This window comes from Odocoileus virginianus, chromosome 22 (genome assembly GCF_023699985.2).
Source record: "Odocoileus virginianus isolate 20LAN1187 ecotype Illinois chromosome 22, Ovbor_1.2, whole genome shotgun sequence".
In the NCBI taxonomy this organism is placed as follows: Eukaryota; Metazoa; Chordata; class Mammalia; order Artiodactyla; family Cervidae; genus Odocoileus; species Odocoileus virginianus.
In genome coordinates, this window is record NC_069695.1 from 21,551,233 (window position 1) to 21,574,732 (window position 23,500).

General features: G+C 39.8%; 1 long non-coding RNA gene across 1 annotated transcript; it reads right to left on the minus strand.

Annotated features, from left to right (window-relative positions):
- Positions 1 to 444: 444 nt before the first annotated feature.
- On the minus strand, positions 445 to 10,405 carry LOC110132808 (uncharacterized). The gene is made up of 4 exons (XR_002312597.2): positions 9,982 to 10,405; positions 7,455 to 7,594; positions 5,524 to 5,642; positions 445 to 828 (listed from the first exon to the last, which is right to left on the minus strand). It is a non-coding gene; the product is annotated as an uncharacterized lncRNA (long non-coding RNA).
- Positions 10,406 to 23,500: the final 13,095 nt, after the last annotated feature.

Consider the following 23,500-nt stretch of genomic DNA (forward strand, 5'->3'; position numbering starts at 1 on the left):
TGGAAACAGTGGCTGACTTTATTTTTCTGGGCTCCAAAATCACTGCAGGTGGTGATTGCAGCCAAGAAATTAAAAGACGCTTACTCCTTGGAAGGAAAGTTATGACCAACCTAGACAGCATGTTAAAAAGCAGAGACATTACTTTGCCAACAAAGGTCCGTCTAGTCAAGGCTATGGTTTTTCCAGTGGTCATGTATGGATGTGAAAGTTGGACTGTAAAAAAGCTGAGCACCGAAGAATTGATGCTTTTGGACTTCGGTGTTGGAGAAGACTCTTGAGAGTCCCTTGGACTGCAAGGAGATCCAACCAGTCCATCCTAAAGGAGATCAGTCCTGGGTGTTCATTGGAAGGACTGATGCTGAAGCTGAAACTCCAATACTGTGGCCACCTGATGCGAAGAAATGACTCATTGGAAAAGACTCTGATGCTGGGAAGAATTGAGGGCAGGAGGAGAAGGGGACAACAGAGGATGAGATGGCTGGATGGCATCACCAACTCAATGGACATGCGTTTGGGTGGACTCCGGGAGTTGGTGATAGACAGGGAGGCCTGGCGTGCTGCAATTCATGGGGTCGCAAAGAGTTGGACATGACTGAGCGACTGAACTGACTGACTGACTCTGTGGAAGGGTAAAAGTGACAAATTTTCCATTTAGCTAATTGAGAAACTACCTCTATCACATGAAATGATCTCTTCCTTTTCTTTCTCTCGAAATTTTTTTCATTCTTCATCTGTGTTCCCTTAAGTGTGAATGCCCAAATTAAACTACTTCCGTTGTTACTGCTGCCATTGTTTCTGCTCCAGCTCCTACAAGGAGTTCGGCACTTCCTGTGGAAGAAATGTGAACTAATGAATGCCTTGACGTGAATTAAGTTCTCTGGTTCTTGCAGAAATCCTGTGAAGTCAGTTGTTTCATTAACCTCCTTTCATAAGTGAGGAAACTAAGGCTTAGAAGGATTTGAGGCTAGCAGTTCAACTACATCTTAATTGCTGTTCTATAACATTTCAGATATTAATGACCCATTTGCCTGGAGGGTTTTAGAAGTTTAGAAGCCCCTCTCTCACCACCATTGCCAAGGGAGACCTTTCATAGGATGTTTCTTGGCTGGTTCATTTTAATACATCATCTGACACCTGAGCTCCAAGCCTGGCTATTGTGAGCAGACTCCAAATTTTCTTTTTAGTGTGATCCACTCAAATATAGTGATAATAGAAAGTTTTTGAGGATTATAATCTTGTCAAAGTTGGTGGGTGTTTGGTCAGGCCACTCAAGATGGGTGTTCTCTTGCTTTGCGTACATCCCCTGCTGGACCAGTGCCTGCTTCACCGATACTCTACTCACAGGACTGACCTTCCTACATACTTGCCCCAGGCTCCAGCTAGTGATCATTCTAACATCTGATGGTGGTTTAGTTGCTAAATCATGTCCGACTTGTGACACAGACTGCAGACCACCAGGCTCCTCTGTCCATTTGATTTCCCAGGCAAGAATACCGGAGTGGGTTGCCATTTCCTTCTCCAGGGGTGTAATTGACAAAATTGTAAGATGCTTAAAATATACAATGTGATGACTTTGTATTCATGTATGTCATGAAAGGATTTCCACCATGAAGTTAACTAGATGTGCACCAACTTATTTACTGATTTATTTATTAAGAACGTTTAGGTTCTACTCTCAGTAAATTTCAGCTTACACTACCATGTTATCAACTATAGTCACCACGTTATATGTTAGATCTGTAGACCTTATTCACCTTACAGCTGAGAGTTTGTACCTTTTTACTAACCTGTCACCCCTGCCCAATCCCTTGGAAATCACTTTTCTACTGTTTCTGTGAGTTCAACTTTTTTTTTTTTTTTAATTTCGCATATAAGTGATACCAGGGCTTCTCAAGTCATTCAATTGTAAAGAACCCACCTGCCAATGCAGGAGACACTGAAGATGTTCAACTTTTTTTTTTTAAATTTCGCATATAAGTGATACCAGGGCTTCTCAAGTCGCTCAATTGTAAAGAACCCACCTGCCAATGCAGGAGACACTGAAGATGTGGGTTTGATCCCTGGGTTGGGAAGGTCCCCTGGAGGAAAAAATGGCAACCCACTCCAGTATTCTTGTCTGGAAAAACCCCATGGACAGAGGAGCCTGGTGGGCTACAGTCCACAGGGTCACAAAGTCAGACAGTCCTGTGCATACATGCACACGTGCATAAGTGATACCATGTGGCATTTGTCTTTTCTGGCTTATTTTTACTTAGCACAATGCCCTTTGGGTTCATTCATGTTGTCAAAAATGACAGAACTTCCTTCTTTTTAAAGGCCAAATAATATTCCATTGTGTACATGCATACCACATCTTCTTTATTCATTCATCTGTTGATGGACACCTGGGTTGTTTCCATATCTTGGCAGTTGTGCGTGATCCTGCAGTGACTCTGGGAGTTGAGATATCTTTTCAAGATAACCGTTTGTTTCCTTTGGGTGTGTATACCCAGAGAGGATTGCTGGATTGTGGGGTAGTTCGGTTTGTAATTGCTTGAGGAAGCACGGTACTGTTTTCCGTACATACCAGCTTGCATTCTAGGGAGGTTAGTTTTATAACACAGGTCTGATAGCTGTAGCCTGTGTTGGAGGGAGGTTCCCAGAGGAGGTGACACTGGCTGACTCTTGAGGGAGGATTAGCAGGTTGCCAGGGCAACACCACTGGGGACAGTGCAAGCCCGTTCCGGCGCAAGATTCACACACATACAGCTCCTGAGGCTTGATGTGTTTGGAGAAATTACAACTGTTTTGTAATCAGTGTGTAAACTCTCAAAGGTGAGATAACATGTCAGAAGATGAGGCTGCATGGTAGATAAAATTGGCTGACTCTCTGTTTCCTGCATCTGTATTTGGGGACTTTCAATTTACCTCCCTGGAGTTCTGCCCATCCACCTAAAGTTGTGCTGCTTGGTGCGGGAATCCCTTTGCTTTAAGTGTAGGTGGACTTCATGCTTTCTTTCTTCATTTATCTTAGCCTCACAGTCCTTGAGATTTCTTGTACCCTGACCGTGTACTTTCAAGAAATTCAGATGCAATAATTTTTTAAAAAAGGTTGAAAATATGAAACAATTTCTAGGTTAGGAATATTAACTTTTTTCAATTGAGGCTCAGTTTCTATAATTTTATGGTAGGTTAGAAATTCCATTGTTTTGATGACCAACAGTAGTCATAAGCCCTGGGTTCAGATGGCTGGCTGTTTACTGCCAATGCTGTACTGGTAAGCTCACTGCCTTGGTGGATGCTAATACTACACCCTTTCAGATGCCAAGCCAGGCTGACTTCTGAGAGCAGGATAATAGCTTACTTCACCCCTTGAGCGTGCTCGTGGAATATCATCCTGCCTTTGGAGGGCTGCATCCATTCTGGAGCCTGTCAGGTGGCTTCGCATGCTTAGTATTTTAGATTTATGTGAACTGAAAGCATTGAAAGGTTTGGAGGGCAGATCCACATTTCTTAGTTTTATTTTGTGCATTAAAATCCTATGCCAGTAGCTAAAATTTGTGTTCACCACCTTTATTTAACATGCAGCATTTTTTCACAAGGAATTATTCTTGATAGTCACTTGTATTTATATAGTGTGTAATAGTTTACAAAATGTAATAGTTTACAAAGCATTTTACAAAATGCTTTGCTATGCGTTAGTTTATCTTGAAGACAGATCAGTGAGACAGGGCAATGGTTATTTTCTTCTTTTTACAGAAGCTGAAACCGAGGCTTAGAGAAGTTGGGTTGTGACTGTTAGACCAGTGCTCTCTCATTGAAATGTAGTGCAACCCACATACATAATTTTAAATATCCTAGTTGCCACAGTCAACGAAGTAAAAAGAAACAGGTGGAATTAATTTTAATAATATGTTCAATTTACCCAATATGTCAAAATGTTATTGGTTCGGCATGTAGTTAATTTAAAAATTATTAATGAGATATTTAACATTCTGCTTTTCTTATTAAGCCTTCAAAATCCAGTTTGTAATTTACAACTCAGCCCATACACATTTCAGGTACTTACTCGCCATCTCTGGTTAGTAGCTACCAGGCCTCTACGCTCAGTCGCTCAGTCTCTCAGTCATGTCTCTTTGCAACCCTGTGGACTGTAGCCTGCCAGGCTCCTCTGTCCATGAAATTTTCCAGACAAGAATACTGGAGTGGGCTACCATTTTCTCTTCCAGGGGATCTTCCTGACCCAGGGATCGAACCAACATCTCTTGCATCTCCTGCGTTGGCAGGCAGATTCTTTACCACTGTGCCGCCTGGAAAGCCCGTGGCACCCGTAATGGACGGTACTGACTCAACATTGTGCTGCAACCTTTCCTACTGCACATGACCCATGATTAGTTTGGGTAATGGAGTGGGGTTGTATTCTCAAGCATTATGATGAATCTAAACAACTTCATATACACACTCTTTTCTTATTTTCCCTGAGAACAACAACGTATATCTTTGCCACACTTGATTATTCCCACAGATGTGGTCTGTGATCCCTGGAGGAGCCTTCCCTAATAGAGGGACTGAGCGTGAACCCACAAATAATGAACAAGGAGCTCTGACCAACACTCATTCCTTCAGTGGCCAGTTAGTAATGAGTTCAGTTTTATGTCTTAGAAATGAAAGGGCATAACCAGTAATCTCAGTTTTGTCTGAAAATGCTTATACAAATGCTTTTGCCTGAGGAAAACTTTCTAAACAAAATTAGGAGTTTAAAGCTAATCTTTCTCTAGTATCTTTCTTTGCTTTGCCCCTATTTTTGGTCTGTGTAGGCCATGCTTTCATTCCTATCTATTCTTTAGTGTGGGTAGAATAGGTGGGTGGACATTTTTATTGACCAAATGAAAGATATGCTTTCATGAGCTTCATCATCTGTTTTCCTGAAATAGCATCTCTACATTTTCCAGGTAGCTAAAAGGAAAAATCTCAGCCTCTCTAGACAGTTGCTATAGGATTTTATTTCCATAGTGGTTCAAAGGTCTAAAAATCTTCCCTCCATAGTGGCAAAGAATACGTATACATGTATATTTGATCCCAGGAGGCTCCAGTCTTTCCCATCAAAAAATAAAACCCAAACTGAAATAAAACAAACCAACAAACCGTGTATACTTTTGTTGAAAAAACTTTCCAGAAAAAGCATTTGGAACTTCCAAATAATATAAGAACCTGTTATTTTCCAGACTAAGCTATGAACGCTACATCTCTGAGCATTTACTATCTTATCTACTACTTCTGAGCTGGTCCTTTGTGCTACCATCAACCATCTATCTGCTGAAACTGACCCATCAAGGCAAGTTTTTAATCTTTCATGAATCTTCTCTAATTCCCATAATTAGAATTAACATTTTCTTCTCCTGCTTCCCATAATACTTTTTCATTCTGTTATAAAAATAATTCTATTGTCCTCAGTTCTATTAGGTTGAACCACATAGGATTGCTGTTTTTTGTAGATTAAAAAATGTTCACTTTCATATGCTTCAATTTATGTAATTAACTTACAGAATTCTGAAGATACACACACTCAGGTACATCTGTGAGGCTGACTCTGTCTTGGGTTAACTTCTGAATCTCTCACATCTTGGCCATAGTAACTCTTCAGTAGGGTTTGTGGAACTGGACTGAATGACATAAAAATGGAATGCATGTTGGGGAAATAGAATCATAGAAGCCAACTTTCCTCCCCAGATAACTGGCAGGTTGCCTGTGTCTTGCAGGTTTTAAATTTCAAAGACTTTGAGAGACTTCAACCTGGTGCTCTGAAATGTTAATTTAAGTAGAGGGTGTCAAGGGAATTTGAAGTAATCAAATTCCAGATTTTAGATAATGCTGATTTTAAGCAGGGAAGCTATTGTATTGCCAATGAATGAGGTGTGTGTGTGTGTGTGTGTGTGTGTGTGTGTGTGCGCACGCGCCCTATTTTAATTTAATTTGTTTTTCTTTTCAGTAGATATAACTTGAGGTGAAATATTTCATAAACTGATAGGAAGACAAAGTCTTCTTGGTGTCAAAGCAATTGTTCTGATTGGTTTGGCAGACTAAGCTGACAATGAACAATTTTTTTTTAATTTATGTGCAATAGGGACACAACAGAGAAACCATGTATTATCTTTATGCCCTATTTTTATATTGGGATTTAATAAAATTATGATAAAACCAGGCCGCTTCAAAATCAATAAACTATTCTTTGAATTTGTTAATTTTTCAGTGTAGCTCAGTTCAGTAGATGCAACTGGATATAACAGTGATACTTGTGTTGCATGTATACGCCAAAAACAATTGCATTAGGAATTCAGAAGGAAGAAGGAAGGAGCATCTTATGGACTTGGTGTATCTGACATGCATTTGATATGAAACAACCCAGTCAGTTGGAAATTCAAGGTCTCTGAATTCTCAATTAGACCTTGGACTCAAACTGTGGCTGAACAGAATATAAGTCAAATTGTAGAAGATAAAGTTCAAACTTTGTCTTGGGCTGCTATGCATTACCTCATGTAGCCATGGAAAAAATATTGCATTAAATATAAAGAATGGGCTCTGGGTAAGTTGTCCAAATTTTCCTTTAGGAATTTCCTCCAGCTGCTGGAAGGCAGATACCTCTTAGATTTCAGAGGAGATAAGTCTTGCTCCAGGTCACAACCCTTGCTGGAGAAGCCTGCAGCCTGTGAATGTCAAGGCAGGGGTACATGGACCTGGCCTTCTCATTCTGTCTCAGGACCAGGGTCATTCCAGCTTCAGAGTTCCTTGGTGGATCAGCTGAGTTGACTGTTTGGCTTTGTAGAGGAAAACTCTACCTTCACCAAATTCTGCTTTTTTCCCTTTCTTCCCTTGATCCCAGTAATTTTCCCTGCAAATTTCTTGTATGCTTATCTCTGTCTTAGAGTCAATTTTCAAGGAGCCCAATTTATGACAGTATCAAATTAGGAGAGAGGTAATTTGCAAATTGACTCTGAGCTCAGCCATGTGACTTGCTGCAGCCAATAACTCATTAGCAAACATGACCCAAGTGGAGGGTTGATGAGTGCTTGTATAGTGGAGCCTGTCCTCTGGGAATTTTCCATCTTGGAAGCAAGGTGCTCTGCTGAAAAGAAGCTTGGGCTGGACAGTTCAATGATGACAGGCTCCTGGAGGGAGGCCAAACTCCCAGTTGATTAAAGCAGAGGAGCTGCTCATGTGAGCTCAGAATTAGGAGAATAATACATTGTTGTTGTAAGCCACTGAATAATTATTACATAATGGGATACTGAATGACATCATCTCTGGGATTCTCCCCAATCTTTTGTTCTCCAGTTAATTGTAAACAGTGGGGAAAAACTTGAATAGAAAAGAAAATATATGGCGACAAGCCACCCTCTGAAATAATTCTTCCACTTTGGGTAAATGCACATTTAAGCTATCTCTATTTCATGACCAAGTGACAAGTATATAAATACCTCCCACAAAAGGAACACCTCATCCATCCTTCAGTGCTGACTAATCCCATCTGTCTGGCAGGTTGTGTGGATATCCTGGCTCCAAGTTGAGATGAGAATGAAGATCACAAAATCTCCCTCAAATCTTCACGTTTCTGAATCTGCAACAGATGTTAAATGTAATTTAATCAACGTTGATTGATTCAATGCACTGTTTTCTCATCTATTAAATGAGGTTTCCACAGTGAGTTGGAGGGGAAAAAGGGAAAAGTTAAACAGAACATAAATCAATGTGTCCACTTGAGAACAAATTTGACTGGATTTTATATTTGACTTATTTTTTTTTAAATAGCTTTTGTTTTTTCTTCCTTTTCAAGAAATTCTTGCTAATGAAAGGCTGCTTTTTTTTTCTTTTTTGTCCTTCTCAGCAGAGTTACATACCCATCAGTAAAAGGGAGACATAGATCTTGTATTTGGTTTATTTTCTGTGTTGGCAAATTAACAGATCAGAGCAACAGCCTTGATTTTATCTTAGTCTTTTTCTTTTCTCTAACCCCTTTGCAACTGACCAAGAACCTTTTTTTACCAACTCATTCCTGGGATTGAGAGTGAAGAAGCGTGGGATTCAGTGTGTGTGTGTATAGGGGATGGGGAACTTGAGGGGGTAGAGCTATTGTTATTCATTGTAAAACTAGCCAAACTTTGTACATTTCCAAAAGAAATATCTGATGGCAGATTCTTTGCCATCATCTGCATTTAAAGTCCAATGGATCTGTGTCTAAGGGGAAAATGCTATTTTATTCTGTTTAAATTTTATTTAATTTTATTTTTGGCTGTGCTGGGTCTTCATTGCTGCACCAGCTTTTTTCTGGCTTCGGCCAGCAGGGGCTGCTCTCTAGCTGTGGTGCTTTGGGCTTGTCGTTGCAGTGGCTTCTGTTGTGGAGCACCGCCTCTAGGGCTTCAGTAGTTGCGGCTCCTAGGTTCTAGGGCACAGGTTCCATAGTTCTGGCACACAGGCTTAGCTGTCTTGTGGCAAGTGGGATCTTCCTGGATCAGGGATCAAACCCGTGTCGCTTGCATTGGAAGGCAAATTCTTTACCACCAAGCCACCGGGGAAGCCCCCGGAAAATGCTATTTTAAATGCAGTGTTCATACTAAAAGAATATTAAAAATAGCTTGAAAGCAATAAAACAATGAATACCTATTGAATGCTAGTTGTTTTCCAGACTCTTTACTTTTATTAACTAATTAACTTTTCTCACAAAGCTAAGATGTAGATTCAGTTATTGTCCATCTTAACAGTTGAGGAATGGAGCTGTGGAGAAGTAATGGAGCTGGCCCGAGGTCACTCTGGCAGAGTAAAAATGTCCACAGGTTCTTTGACACTCTCTCATTGAGTGAGATCACCTCCCAGCGTACCTGTCTGCCTTGGCTAATAGAATATGCCAGAAGTGATGCTTCGCCAATGTTTGGGAAGTGTTTGGCAGCTTTCAGTTCTTGTCTCTTGACAAGAAGAGTTTGCTCTTGGAGTTTTGAGATACCTTGACATCATCATGCTGGGAGGAGGCTGATGGGGGCCAAGTGAGAGGACCCCGTGCAGAAGAACTGATGCTCAGTGAGTCCCAGTTGTCACAGCTTAGCCCCCAGCTTTTCAGGTCACCCAGGCGGGGCCCCAGACATTGCATATACAGATAAGCACTTTCTGCTGTACTGTCAGAATTTCCAACACACAGATTCATGAGTGAAATAATTATTGTTTTAAGCCACAGAGCATTGGGGTGGTTTATTATGCAGCATAAGTAGAACATTTACACGGTTATTACATTTACAACCCAAGTGGATTTGACCCAAGTGGCCTGGCTCTGGAGTGGTGTGTTTAGCAAGTATTCTCTACCATATTTACGTTACCCAGATGCTGTGCCTTCTTAGTTCAAATAGCAGCTCTCCCACACCTATCGGGCTTCCCCGGTGGAACTAGTGGTAAAGAATCTGTTTGCCAATGCAGGAGATGTAAGAAACACCATTTTGATTCCTGGGTCAGGAAGATCCCCTGGAGGAGGAGATGGCACCCCTCTCTAGTATTCTTGCCTGGAAAATCCCACGGACGGAGTCCATGCGGTCGCACAGAGTTGGATGTGACCGAGCAACGGAGCGCACACACTCCCACACCTGCAACAGCTTGCATGGACTTTTCCTTTACTCTGATCGGTTTTCCTTCCAAGTCCTATAACCACCTGATGTGTTATGTGCTGTGTGTGTGCTTGTTTACTGTCTATCTCCTTCCCACTCAAACGGACAATGCATAGGATCACACACACATGCTCAGCTTGAGCTGTTCACAGCTGCCCCTATAATAGTGTTGGGCATGAAGCAGACATGCAGTGGTTTTGAATGACAGAAATGTTTCATTTTAAAGCTCTTGAAATGGGAAAGGCTTTTGCTCCAGTCACTTGCGACCTTCTGTGTAGCTATCTTGGTTTACTCTTCAGGGAGAAGAAGAAAAGTCAGAGAGGGAGGGTACTGTGAATAAAATGGATGATATACTAACCTCATAAGACAATTATCCAAGTTTAACCAGAACAGGAAAAGCCAGAATGGCAGATGATAAAAAAGCAATTGTGACAAGCTGCATGTTATTGAACGATATTTTTCCTGGCTTCAAATGTGATAGTGAAATCTGCAGGTAGGCAGAGATGCACCATCTCACAGAGGCAAGCTATTCCCTGGGGGTGGCTTCTTTGTGATCCAACTTAGAAGAATGTGAGTAATGACTGGATGGCCTCCAAGAGTTACATTGGTTGAAATAACTAAATAGGTAAAAATAAATCAAGCAAAAAAAATTGTTTTGTTGGTTACAGAAGACAGGTATATAGATCTTTCTGGGCTTCCCTGGTGGCTCAGTGGTAAAGAATCCTCCTGCCAAGGCAGGAGATGAAGGTTTGATCCCTGGGTCAGCAAGATCCTCTGAAGGAGGAAATGGTGACCTGATCCAGTATTCTTACCTGGAAAAATTCCATGGACAGAGAAGCCTGGCGGGCTATAGTCTATGAGGTCACAAAGCACAGGGCATGACTTAGTGACTAAACAACAACAAAAAAACACATCTAGACCTTTCTAGGAACCCTAGAGCGAAGATTGACCTCTTCACATTCTGGTGAAGTGTTAAGGAAAATAAATCTATATGATAGTTAATACAGATAAAATAAATGAATCTAATATAAATAAAATAAATCTAATATAATAGATCACTATAGTACATAGTGAGTTGGAAGCATGATATAAAATGAGGTCCTCCTGTTACAGCATGATACCCAAAGAGGTTTGGGAAGTGACTTAGAGGAAATGAACTGTTCAACAGGGAGATGGTGATGAGTTGGGAGATGCCTCTAAACAGAGCCTCTGTCAGCCGAGTGTTTGATGTCTGCTTTGTGTAACACTAGTCATTCTGACTTCCAGAAGAGAGACTTCAGCCTGCATGATGTAACGGATTTAAACACTGTAAGGAATGGTACCAGACTGAAGAGTGATGTCACCGAGCAGTGGTCAGCCTTTAAATCAGTTGAGGGGGCGGAATTTAGACCCAAACTAAATCTACAGAGGGGGGTAGGTGTGCTGTGGGAGTAACATGGGGACTGCTCTCCAGATGGCGGGGCTGAATATTAAGCTCCCTCAGGAAACTGAAACAATTCTCCATGGGCTCATAACTCACGTTTCATGATGTGAGTTTTAGAATTGCTTTCCAAAATTGGCACATAAAACTCAGGCTGTATATGAGCCTAAAATAAAGAGAAGAATCACTTCCTCTAAACACAAATAGTTCATTGTTTCTGAGGGAAGGGAGGGTAAGTGCTATTCTTGTGGGGAACCAATGTCAAAAGGTTATGGTTAGTTTTACTTAATGAATTAAGTTAATGTTTCAAAAAATTACACAAGTTATGTCAGTTATGAAGTGTAGTTCATAAGAAGCACCATGTGTGTGACTGCTTCTGCAGTCTGGGTAGGCATTCTCTCTGTGTGTGCTCAGTCATGTCTGACTCTTTGCGACCCCGTGGACTGTAGTCCGCCAGGCTCCTCTGTCCATGGAATTCTCCAGGCAAGAATACTGGAGTAGTGTGCCATTTCCTTCTCCAGGGGATCTTCCAGACTCAGGGATCAAACCCACATCTCCTGTGCCTCCTGCATTGGCAGATGGATTCTTTATCACTGTGCTGCTGGTAAAATGTAAATGTCAGTGAATTGGGCCAAGTTTTGGGAATTGATTTACCACATGGCCATGTTAGACATATTTGTTTATTTATAGCCATTAAGAGTGTCTTAAGACCTTGATCTTCCTCCATTCATTTCAGCTTTTTTTCTTTAACCTCCAAGAGAGAGTGCAAATACTTCAAAAATGAAGGTAGGAAAATACTGACATAATTGTCATGCATATATTTCCATAAATCTTTTAATGTATTAGTGACTTGTGCTGCTTTCTATTATACCAGGAGAAAGCTGGCATGTAATTGAGATCATTTCACCATCTTGTGTTTTATATTCCTTACAGATTAGTAGTTTGCTACTGTCCAAAAGACCCTGATGCTGGGAAAGATTGAGGGCAGGAGAAGGGGGTGACAGAGGATGAGATGGTTAGATAGCATCACCGACTCAATGGACATGAATTTGAGCAAACTCTGGGAAATGGCGAAGGACAGGGAAGCCTGGCGTGCTGTAGTCTATGGGGTAGCAAAAAGTCAGACACAACTGAAGGACTGAACAACTACTGTCCAAAAAGGAAACAAAATGTCTATTGAAAAAAGAAATTTGATGCATCTGTATTACTATTATTAGCAATTACAGCTCAATTCGTTGCAGATGCTATTCATTAGTCTAGTAAATTCTATAGCTTTTTTGACTGAGTGATAATGATAGTCAACATTGTATGCTTCTAGGTGTTAGGCATCTTTCATTGCTTTACTTGTATTCATTCATTTGATTCTGTGTTAGCTTACTCGCATTTCACAGGTGAGAAAATGGGCACAGAGCTCTTGGGTAACTTGCCTGAAGTCAGGACTAGAGAGTGGCAGAGCTGGGATTGGAATAGAGGCAGTCTTACACCACAGTAACCACTAGGTTACACTGCTTCTCGGTCACTGCCTGGAAGGTGGCAATTTTGCATTTTGTCTCATAGTCTTTTCAGCTGAATTAGTGTAGCAATATTGAAGTAGTATCGGTTCATCTATTAAAAAGTGAAAATGTTTTCCTTCTGTTATGCCCTTGATGCAAGAAAACCAGAATGAAAATTTTGTGGTGGGTTTGGAAGGTGACTGTAAGAAATAATTTATGTTGGTTAATATGAAATCGGAGCTCTGTGTGTGTGCTGGGGGGTGGTGGTGGTGGGGAGGATGGTAGCCTGTCAGATAGGAAGTGATTCAAAGTGATATTCTAGAGCATTGCAGTACAATTCATAGGTGCTCCTGGTGCTGTAATTAGTGTTATAGAAAAGTAAATAGGTCTGTTTTAGAGACCATGTTGTTTTATAAAGTTGTTAAGGAATATGGATAAAATGTGACTGTGATTTCAAAGATGGAGAGGTTGAGGAGTAGAATCTGCCTCAGGGTGTTCAGAGAAATCAGTGGCTGAGTCAATTGGAGAAACAAAAATTTAGAGTTACATGCTATTAGTACTGGGGAGATGAGGATATTACAGTACCTAATCATCTTATTTCATAGATGAGGAAACGAGGTCAGGTGGTTTCATAAGCTTTCTTCCTTTTGTATGTATGTACCTCAGTATTTGTGTAACTATATACATCTTACCTTGTTCCCTGAAACCCACAAACACAAGTACAGTACCTCAGGGCTTCTATGATGATTTAGTTACTAAGTCACGTCCGACTCTTGCGACTCCATGAACTGTAGTCCGCCGGGCTCCTCTGTCCATGGAATTCTGCAGGCAAGAATACTGGAGTGGGTTGCCGTTTCCTTCTCCAGGGGATCTTCCTGACCTAGGAATCGAACCGAGTCTCCTGCATTGCAGGCAGATTCTTTACTGACTGAGCTACAAGAGAAGCCCCAGCCAGAGCTTCTAACAGGGAGGGAATTATGGTGAAGAGAAAATAAAAGTGGAATGATTGGCTGTGATGAAAGGAGGAAGCTAGAATGCACAATGCCTGTTGTTTAGTTCCCAAATGCTGTTAGAGGACCACAGACAAGGCTCTCAGATTCCTAGCAGCCCACACTAAGAGGGAAACATGAGCTGTTGTGCCCGTGAGACATAATACCAATTTCTAAAAACATGTGCAATTATTTGTGGTCCTGAACTCTGAGAAAATTTATGCTAAAGGACCTTGTAGCAAAGGATCTGTTAGTAAAATAAACAATTTCTTCCACAAGAAATAGGACAGGCTTCGTAGGACTGTGCAGGCTGTTGGCAGCACACATCAGCACAGCTTAGCAGGAGAATTATATGAGCTCCTGAAGCAATGTGGGCCAGGCGTGAGGTGTTCCGTGGTCCTCTTAACCTAGGGATGGATCAGCTTTTATAGGTGTGAATAGACAACATGTAATGCAGGCAAAGTTAGCCAGGCTTCCCAGATGGCGCCGTGCTAAAGAATCTGCCTGCCAATGTAGGAGATGTGGATTTATTCTCTGAGTCGAGAAGATCCCCTGGAGAAGGAAATGACAGCCCCCTCCAGTATTCTTGCCTGGAGAATTCCATAGATAGATGAGCCTGACGGGCTCCAGTCCCTGCAAAGACTCAGACACAACTGAGCACACACGTACAATTCAGGCAATTCTGGAAAATTCATTTCTCTCTCAATCAGGCTATTAACTGAAAATGTTGAGTATCTGTGTTTGACAGTATCCTCTCAAATCAGTGTTTGGAGATACAGGTGGTCCGTGCTCTGGTTAAATGCAGACCTGCACACCCTTAAGCACTGGAGTTTTCTGAACAAGGGACAGCTCTCTTGTATTCTCCTTTGCCCGTATTTCCCCCAGTCTAATGATTATACTTTGTCTTTTTGGTAGTGTTTTTTCTTGCAGAATTATGTAGGAGGCCATTCCATCTCCACAGAGTGATGGACTGAACAAGTACTGAGGAGTAAGCCAAGATTATCCCTAAAAAGAATTTCTAGTTTATTCCAGCACATGAACAGATGGGTGACCAAGGACCCTAAAGCATGGCCACTAGAATTTTAGTTTGGAACAATTTCAAAGTGGGTGTTGACAAATGTTCACCATGGTCATAAAAATAAACCTCAGGCAGGGACCCACAGAACATCTTAACTCTAAGCAATGTGATTTCCTACAGAATCCTCCAAGATAAAGTGATTACAAGATGATGCCTGAATGAGGAGTGACAAAATATAACCACATGTAGATCCATAAGGGTTCCCCAGATGGCTCAGTGGTAAGAGAATCCACTTGCCAATGCAGGAGATGTGGGTTCAATCCCCAGGTTGAGAAGATCCCCTGGAGAGGAAATGGCAGCCTACTCCAGTACTTTTGCCTGGAGAATCCCATGGACAGAGGAGCCTGGTGGGCTATAGTCCATGGGGTAGCAAAGAGTTGGATGCAATGTAGCAACTGACCACACATAGATCCCTGGGAATGTACCTATGATGACTGTTAAGTCCTGGTGGCCTGAAGAGTCCTAGATGCTTAAATGCCTGTTGTTCTGGCATGATTGTTCATAGCACTTCCTTTATTGTCATAAATCTTCAGTTTCTCTGATACCTTTTGGAAACATTCCTAATTGTAGAAAATATTTACTGAAAATGTTATGCTAATGTCAAGTATTTTTTCCAGAAATTTTGCTTTCTTGTTTTTTTACTGGTTCTGCCTCCTGCATTTGTTTGAAATGAAGAAACAAATATGAACATTAAAAACATCTTAAAGAATGATCCAAATTTTAATTTTAACATGATGTTGAACATTTTAATGTGTGTGTGTTGCTCCAGTTTTAAACATTTAAGGCATTTCAATGCCACAGCCATTATAAAAGTCCTGGAATTGCCCAATTGTCTCTGAAGATGAAATTAAACCCAATAAAAATTGCTTCCATGGGAAGGCTTATATTGATAGCTGTATTTTAATCCTCTAAATTTTAAGTAAAAAGTATAACTCTGGCATATGCACAACAGTGTTCTGGCTTGAATGATAAATTGTATCATCACACTACTCTTATTACCTGATTCTTTGGAGTCAATGTCAAGAACTTGATACAAGCTGTGATCATATGCTGTTTTTATGATGGCCATTGGTAAAAAGTAATGTGCTATGCGTGCATGCATAATCACTTCAGTTGTGTCCAACTCTTTGTGACACCATGGATTGCAGCTTACCAGGTTCTTCTGTCTGTGAGATTCTCCTGGCAAGAATACTGGAGTGAGTTGCCATTTCTTCCTCCAGGGGATCTTCCCGACCCAGTGATTGAACCCGCATTTCCTGCATCTCCTGCATTGCTGGAGGAATCTTTACCGCTAAGCCACTGGGGAAGCCAGTAATGTGCAATGCCTTATATCAAATACTAATCTGAGAAATTGAGGTTCCCAATTTATTAATGAGACTTGCCATACATTTGAAATAACCATTAAATGCCTTAATTTTAGACAGAAGAGGTGGTTCTTTAAAACAGTAAATGGATTATGTCCTCAGTACTGCTCAGTACTGCTATATTGCATAAATACATGGGGAAAAATTTGAGCCTGTAGCTTGGAGTGTTCCTTGAACAATTATGAAGGGAAGATATCTTCTTCCAGGAGCTTTGTATAGACTGAACTTTTAAGAAATAATCTGTTATACAGTGTGAGAAAGTAGTGTCCTGATACAATCATAGAGTTGGCTGGGATTCATAAAATTCGGAGCAATTGACCTTGGTTTGTCTAGCTGGGACAAGTAAGCAGCTTAAGAATCAGCCTGAATCTGACTTTCCATGACCTCTTTCACCAAGTTTACACTCAGGTAATTCGTTTAAGCCCTGTTGTTATATCTAGGGACCAGAGTCTGGCCCTTCCACAAGGATTTATTTATCCAAGTTCTTTCAAGGCACAGGGCTTTAAAATTACAGAGGCTGACTTCAAGCATTGTGGCTGCTTCCTTGTCCAGGTGCTTCTATAAGTGTAATTGTGGATGGGGTGAAATGTGAAGCAATGCACTTGAGTTGAATTCTTCCCACTCTGGAGAAACAACTTGTGATCACATTTTCAAAGATCTTCTGAACTTCTCTAACCTTGGGTAGAATTGACCATCCCTCCTTTGTGAACTTGCTGACTCTTCTCTGTATATCTATTATCTCTATCTCCCATTCAAGTATTTGTTTATGTATCCATCACCCGTGAATTTTGAATTCTGCAGTAGCAAGGGCATTGCCTTTTTAAACCTGTGCACAGGGTCTGTCTTGAATACAGGGAAAATGTGTTTTATCCACTTATCCAACAATTTTTTAGGGCTTCCCTGGTGACTCAGGTGGTAAAGAATCCATCTGCAGGGCAGGAGACCTGGGTTCAATCCCTGGCTTGGGAAGATCCCCTGGAGAAGGGAATGGCAACCCACTCCAGTTTCTTGCTTGGAAAATCCCATGGACAGAGGAGCCTGGTGGAGCCTATAGTTCATAGGGTTGCAAAGAGTTGGACATGACTGAGTGACTAAGCAAGTGCACAATGATTTTTAACCTGAAAACTTTGAAAAAGAAAAGTCCAGAAATGATAGGACAGACATCGACTACTCATATTTACTAAATATTAATTTTTCATGTTTGCTTCTGGTAGTTTTGCAACTTACTTTATTAGTTTAATACTTTTTTCCCCAGTATTTATCTGTATTGACACATTAAATGGAGTTCATTCATACCGATTGCTATATTCTATTATGTCCATCCACCATAGCTCATTCAGTTCTTTACTGATAGACATATTAGGGTTGTTTTAGAACTTTCCCAATTATGAACCATGCAGCAGTCAACATCTTGGTGCAAATCTTGCTGAGTACATATGTAAGTTTTTCTAGGATATATTAATATAAAAGGGGATTGCTGTATTTTTACGATTAATCATATTATTATTTCTCCAATAGGGTGTACAATTTTTCACCACCATAAGCTGTGTGTAGCCATTCCTATTTTTTCACCTCATCTATTCTTGGTGTTGTAAGGCTAAAGTTTTGTCAGTGTGACAGGTGTGAAACAGCTCATTGATAGCCAGTGAGATTGAAAATCTTTTCATTTTCTTATTATACATTCATGCTTCCTTCTCTGTGAATTGCCTATTAGTGACCTTTGTCCATTTTTCTATTGAGTGCTATGTGTGTATCTACTTATATATTCCTGATCCAAATCTATTGTCAGTTACATGAGTTGGAAACACATTTCGCAGTCTGCAGTTTGTATTTTAGCTTTAATAGCTATTTTGTCAGATAGATTTTAATGTAGCTAAATTTCTCAGTGTTTTTCTTTATTTTGTGGGACTTTTCTGATTTAAGATGTGCTTTGCCACTTCAGACATAGAGACTCTATGGATTGTCTTCCATAATTTTTTATTTTGCTTTTAATACTTGTGCCTTTAATTAATCTAGAACTAATTGTCAGCATGGAATGAAGTAAGGATCTAGTTTAATTTTTTCCCATACAGATAGCATTTTTTTTTCTTCACAATGCCATTCTCCTTTCACTGATTTGAAAGCCACATGCCATACATCAAGCTTCCATTTCATATAGTTCTGATTTTCAGCTCTTTACTCAGTCCTATTGGCTTATTTATAGATCTATCGGCAGACCTCTTTGTTTTTCAATAAGTTTAACTTTTTACCGTGAAATGCTATTTGGTAAGGCAAGTTTCTTTATCTTCTTTATTAATAAAATTATATTGACTATTCTTGGCATTTTATCTTTAATATGAATTTCAAGATTATCTTTTCAAAATTGATAAAAAGCACTGCTATGGCTTAGCTAGGGATTACACTAATTTTATTATTTAATTCTGTGGAATTATTATATAGAATCTCCAAACCTTTTATGGCCTTGGTATATTTATCCACTTATTTATTCATTTAGTTTTTTTCCCTTTAATAAAATTTTATAATATTTTTGTGTGCCATAAAGGTCTGGAGTATTTTTTGTAGAATTTATTTGTAATTGTCTTACAATATTTGTTAATAGTGAGTGGGAATTTTTAAAATTATATTTTTAGGTTACATATCTCTAATATACAACAATTCTGTTTATTTTGATATACTGACTTTTTAAATTGAGATGGAATTTATATGACATAAGATCAACCATTTTAAAGTGTACTTTCACAATGTTGTGCAATCATCACCTTTATTAAGTTCTAAAACATCTTCATCATCCCAAAAGAAGACCCCCTACCCATTAAGAAATCACCATCCATTTTCCCACCACTCCGTGCCCTGGCAATCACCTGCCTGTTTTCTGTCTCTATGGGTTTGCCTATTCTGGATATTTCATATAAACAGAGTCATATAATATGCCACTTTGTGTTTTGCTGCTTTCATTTAGCATATTTTTAGGTTCGTCCATGTTGTAGCATGTATTAGCACTGTATTTCTTTTTATGGCTGGATAATGTTTCTTTTTTATATATGCCACATTTTGCTTGTCCACTTAACCTCCTGAGGGACATTTGGCATGTTTGTACCTTTTGGGTATCATGAATAGTGATGCTATGAACATTTGTGTACAGGTATTTTTTTGAGATCTGTTTTCAGTACTTTTAAGTACATACCAAGGAGTGGAGTGCCGGATCATGTGGTAATTCCATGTTTGGCTTTTTGAGAAACTACCACACTACAGTGATTACACTGTTGTACATTTCCAACAACAATGTGTGCAGATTCCAATGTTTTTTTTACATTCTCAAGAACACTTGTTAGTTTCCATTAAAAAAAAAATCTACTCCATCTAGTGGATGTAAAATGATATCTCATTGTGGTTTTGATTTGCATTTCCCTACTGGCTAATGATGTTAAGCATATTTTCATGTACTTGGCCATATGTATGCCTTTGGAGAAATGTTTGTTCAAGTTCTGTGCCCAGTTTTCATTTGGGTTGTTTGCCTTGATATATTCTGGATACTAGACCCTAATCAGATACATGACTTGAAAATATTTTCTCCCATTCTATAGTTTTCTTTTCACTTTGCTAACAGTGTCCTTTGATGCACAGAACTTTTGATGTAGTACAGTTTACTGCATTTTTAGATTGTTTCTTGTACCTTTGATGTCATATCTAAGAATTTATTGTCAAATCCAAGGTCATAAAGATTTACCCTATATTTTTTTCTAAGAGGTTTGTAGTTTTAGCTCCTCTATGTAGGTCTTTCTTTAGGTATAGGTTTATTAAATGTATTCTACAGATAACTTGAACTGCTTTATCAATCTGATTCTTTTTAAGTAATATGTGATGTTCTTCCACTCTATTTAGTTTTAATTAAGATATTTTTTCCTGAAATCTATACACTTTTTTCATATCATGCTTCTTTAATCATAGTTTTGACTTTATAATGTTTTTATTTTAAACATAATTATTTTAGAGAATTTCCCAGATTAGTATATGATGTCAAATCCTTGATTGTACTAATCCTGTTTGTTGTATCTGCTAAATCTCTCTCATAGTAAATCATTTTCTTGAGTAATTTATGCACTGTGAATTTTCCAACTGAATATAAATTAAGCAAGGGCTTGTGCATTTTTCACTGACAGAGGACTTCACTTTGAGAGATGGCTTGAGTTTATGCACTTGCTGTGTGACCTCAGATAATTCATTTAAACTTTTTAATTGCTGAATTTTAAAAAATCTCCAAATTGAAGTTAATAACACCTGCAAATGGGTATTCCTGGGAGGATGAAGTGAGATAATTCCAGGAAAATGCTTGCTGAGTTGCACAGTTCTATACAAAATAAGTATATTGTGTTCAAGACAAGCCATATTAGTAAGATGATTATTTTTCAGTAATGCTAATGCATTTCAGTGACTATTGACTAAACTGGAAAACTTTTGAGGATGGGTTATGGTTTATTTATGTTTGTATCCCCTATATAGCACAGAGCTTGGGACATGGAAGAAGCTCAATCATGATTGCTAAATAAATTGCCATAATCTCCTTTATGACCAGTACCACAGATTTCTGTGAAAACAAGGTGGTAAGCTTAAGAACAAAGCTTTTCTTTGTGTGAAAATAACTGATCTCTGAATATTAAAGTTCTGCATTTTCCCTCATTAGCACCAGAATCTAACCTCTTCAATTAATGGGATCAGACACAAATTTATGTGTGTGTGAAGCTACATCGTTCTTTTTTGTGCAGTAAGTCTCCTAATTTAAGAGCCAAATAACCAATAGAGAAAAATATCAGTTTTATGTTATCAGAGGGGTTGGCAGTCAACATGTTTCACTTTTTCCATGGCCTAAATTGTTCTTCTGTAGTAAATTTGGTCATTGGGTAGCAAATTACTAACCTTTTTAGGCTACAAGATGGAGTAAATGCACAAAAAGTACATCTAAAAATTCAAAGGGCTGCTGATTCTTTGCAATGCATGTCAAGGTTGTACATTGTCACCTGGTTTATTTAACTTCTATGTAGAGTACATCATGCGTATTGCGGACTGGATGACTCACAAGCTGGAATTAAGATTGCCGGGAAAAATGTCCACAACCTCAGATATGAAGATGATACCGCCCTAATGGCAGAAATTGAAGGGGAACTAAAGAGCCTGTTGATGAAGGTGAAAGAGGAGAGTGAAAAAGCTGGCTTAAAACTCAACATTTAAAACACTAAGATCATGGCATCCAGTTCCATTACTTCATGGCAAACAGGAAAAAAATGGAAACAGTGAAAGACTTTATTTTCTTGGGCTCCAAAATCACTGTGGATGGTGACTGCAGCCATGAAATTAAACACTTGCTCCTTGGAAGAAAAGCTGTGACAAACATAGTGTGTACTTCAGTCATATCCAACTCTTTGTTACCCTATGGACTGTAGCCCACCAGACAAACCTAGACAGCCTTTAGAGACATCACATTGCCAACAAAGGTGTGTATAGGTAAAGCTACAGCTTTTCTAGTAGTCATGTATGGATATGAGAGTTGGACCATAAAGAAGGCTGAGTGCCAGAGAATTGATGCTTTTGAATTATGGTGCTGGAGAAGACTCTTGAGAGTCTTTTGAACAGCAGGGAGATCAAACCAGTCAATCCTAAAGGAAATCAACACTGAATATTCATTGGAAGGACTGATGCTGAAGCTGAAGCTGAAGCTCTAGTTCTTTGGCTACCTCGTGGGAAGAGTCAACTCATTGGAAAAGACCCTGATGCTGGGGAAGATTGAGGGTAGGAGGAGAAGGGGATGACAAAGGATGAGATGGTTGGATGGCATCATCAACTCAATGGACATGAGTCTGACTGAACTCCGGGAGATGGTGATGGACAGGAAAGGCTGGTGTCCTTCAGTCCACGGGGTTGCAAAGAGTCAGACACGACTGAGAGACCAAACAACAACAATGGATATTGAGATGATATTGTTGGCTTTTGAGCCAGGGAAGTAGATGTTGTCTATAATTGCTTCACCATTGTGTGAAGAACGTGTTGGAATTGAGTAGCAAGCTAGAGAAGGAGAGATTGGCAGGGAGAATTAAGAAGTAGGTACCAGAAAGGGAAGAAGAAAATGCAGATTAAAGAATTCAACCTCTGAACAAGGGAAGGGATGATGCCTGCTGCTGAAATGGTGGAGGAAAGGACAAGAAGGTGAGAGTCTGAAAGGGTGCCTGCCATCCACCCTGAATGAGAAGAGAAAGGAAGGCTAGAGGGGCTGCTGAGAGAAAGTAGAGTCCACGTGGCTCGGGGGTGCTGAAGGAGAGAAAGGGGAAAGGGAGGGGACGGTCAGACTTCATTTCAGATGTGGTGTGGCTCTGGTGAGTTCCTGTTGTGATTTTGAATGGCTATGGGATACTGAGGTAAAGCAAAAGAAAATGTAACTGGAAATAGAGGTCAAAGAATTGAGGTCAGAGTGTTGGGGATGTCATCCAGCATGTTAGTTGCTCAGTCGTGTCAGACTCTTGGTGACCACATGGATTGTAACTTGCCGGACTCTTCTGTCCATGGGATTCTCCAGGCAAGAACACTGGAGTGGGTTGTCATTTCCTCCTCCAGGGCACCTTCCCGGGTCTCCTGTATTGCAGGCAGATTCTTTACATTTTGAGCTATCTTTAGTGTGTTTTTTTTTTTTGTTGTTGTTTTTTAATGTCATGGTAATGTGGTAATGTGTCTGTTCTTTCAAAAATAACCTAACTCCCTTCTCTTGGGCCCAAAGTGAAAGTTACATTTTCTTAAAATTTTAGCACAAAGTAAGCAGAAAGTGTTAGTAGCTCAGTCATTTCTGACTCTTTGCGACCCCATGGACTGTAGCCCACCAGGATCCTCTGTCCATGGGGTTCTCCTGGCAAGAATACTGGAGTGGGTTGCCATTCCCTTCTCCAGGGGATCTTCCTGACCCAGGACTGGAATCGGAGTGTCCTGCATTGCAGGCAGATTCTTTACCATCTGAGCCAACAGGGAAGCCCCAAAGTAAGTAGAAAATCAAGGCAAAATAACACTATTATATTCAGAGCACTTGTAGAGAAAGGACATTAACTTTTTAAGCTGTGAAATCACTCACTAGATAACTGAGTGCATAATTAAAGGCATGGTGAGCCCTCAGCTAAAGTTCTCAAGTTCATTCTATGAGTTCCTTTGTATTACAGTTGTAAGGACATTTTGTTTCAGTGCAGGAGACAACCATTATAGTTATCTCAATATCGTAAAATGTAGATTCCTTAACTTGTCATATATACAAATAAACACACTCCATTTAACTCAAGAGCAGTGTCAGAGTTTAGAAAATGATCTTCAGGAATGATTAGAAAATAGTCTCTGGGATACATAAGAACATGTCCAAATAACCCTCAGAGTAATTCAGTGAACATTCTGCTGTTGAGAACATTTTCCCACAAGCTGTTCTTTTATTGCTTAAAATAAGGAAATTACATGAAAAAGATGAATCGCAATATTTAAGGCAAGAGAAAATTTACCTTATCCATCATT